Source organism: Triticum aestivum, chromosome 4B (genome assembly GCF_018294505.1).
Source record: "Triticum aestivum cultivar Chinese Spring chromosome 4B, IWGSC CS RefSeq v2.1, whole genome shotgun sequence".
Classification (NCBI taxonomy): Eukaryota; Viridiplantae; Streptophyta; class Magnoliopsida; order Poales; family Poaceae; genus Triticum; species Triticum aestivum.
This window is the reverse complement of record NC_057804.1, coordinates 507,288,054-507,289,835: the sequence shown is the minus strand read 5'-3', so window position 1 is coordinate 507,289,835 and position 1,782 is coordinate 507,288,054. Positions and strand designations below refer to the sequence as shown.

The window sequence follows — 1,782 nt, the reverse complement described above, 5'->3', positions numbered from 1 at the left end:
CGTTCTCCTCCTCGATTGGTAATGTGTGTATTGAATCACTTAGCAGTACATGTGCAGTTCCAATTTTTTTCATACCTACCCTTCAAATTTCCTGGGTGCTATTGTTCCCGTAAAAGTAATTGGTTATAGCCTCCATTGTCCAACAGAATATCAACTTATAATTGTGCGTGGCTCTTGTATCGTGCTATGCTTGGGTAGGGTTTTCGTTTGCAACCAGTAGTGTGGCAAATGATGGAAAGTTTTTTTGAACTAGCAAGATGCCCATGCGTTGCACGCATCAAGACACATTTGTATGAGTAGTTTATCTTGTGGGAGAAAAGGATGAACAAGGGAAGGCCTTATTTGCAAATATGGAGAGGGGTATGGGTATGTTTTTGCAAAAGTTCCAATTGTTTCCTTCCTATCTGTCAGATATAAATCAGACGACCTATATTGCAGGATGGCAGGCACACCATCATCACCAACTCTGTTATTTTATAAGAAAAAAAGTATAGAGAAAAAAAAGGAGACAGTAGAGAAGTAGAGATAAATTTTAAATATTAATTATAAAATAAATATAAAATTAGAGAAGAGAGTAGAGATAGCAAAGACGTCGGGAAAGTATCGGGCGCGCACGGGAAAAAATGGTTGGGCATGTGCTAGTTTTGGCGCGCGATGTCTGGCACACTTTATAAAATCCTATGCCCTCCCACCACTCTGTGCCTTGCCACCGCTCTCTCCCCGCTCTGTGCCTCACCACCGCTCTCTCCCCGCTCTTTCTCGCCTCGCCGCCGCCGCTCCACCATGTCGCTGCATCACCGGGAAACTTGGGGATAATGCGGCGTCCGCGCGCGCCCCTCCGATGGCTTCTCCGCCGAGATCCATTTCCGTAGGATGCGCCTCGGCCTCGGCAATTTTGACACTGCCAACGAGGCTGCCCGCGCGTATGACACGGCGGCGTGGTGCCTCCGGTGTCCTCATAGAACATTGAACTTCCCCAACGTGCCGACGTGGGAGCGGGCGTAGGAGCTTGCGCCTTTGCCGTGGCTTAGCACCGACGAGGATCGTTGCGACAACCGGAGGCGGGAGCACCGTCTCGGCATCGCCGAGATGGACGAGGAAGCCATGGCGCTGTGGCGTCAACACTTACCGTAGGACGTCATCAATGAGCACGGGTTCTATGCGCAAAAGAGGGCGGAGAGGGATAAGAGGAGGGCGGAGTGAGCCGCCTATCGCGAGGACAAGCGTAGGCAAAAAGCGGACGCTCAATTCAACATGAAGCTAGGAGCAGCATCGCCCTGGGAATCCGACGACGATCGGTATCTTCACGCCTACAGTCAGACGTCGGAGGAGGACATGACCGAGGAGGAGTTGGACGATGAGGAGTAGTTGAATTATCTATTTTTTTATCTATCAATGCTGAGAACTATCCTCTACTCTCTAGTCTCTCTACTTCTTGATCTCAGCACTTTAAACGCTTTTTTAAAGCGCCGCACGTTGCGATTCTGTTGGAGATGCTCTAAGATGGCAGACGAGTGCTTTAATGTTGCCCACAAGATGAGCGAGTATTACTAGTAGTATATTTTTCTTGTCGTGTTGATATTTTAAAACCATGAGTGCAAACATGCAGAGTAGCAATGAAGACTAAACACGGGATATTGGGGACATCTTCAAGGAGTGTGGCAAGTTAAAGAGGAGCTGCACCAAACATGTAAAACGAACTTTGGTAAGTAACACCCTTTCAATTACTTTCGTTTAGCCTCATGTTCTTCAATGTGTATATGTTGTAGTTTCTGTTTCTCT

At 47.7% G+C, this 1,782-nt stretch overlaps 1 pseudogene; it reads left to right on the top strand.

Moving 5' to 3' along the window:
• Positions 1-783: 783 nt before the first annotated feature.
• LOC123090181 (ethylene-responsive transcription factor 13-like) lies at positions 784-1,272 on the top strand (annotated as a pseudogene).
• The last annotated feature ends 510 nt before the right edge of the window (positions 1,273-1,782 follow it).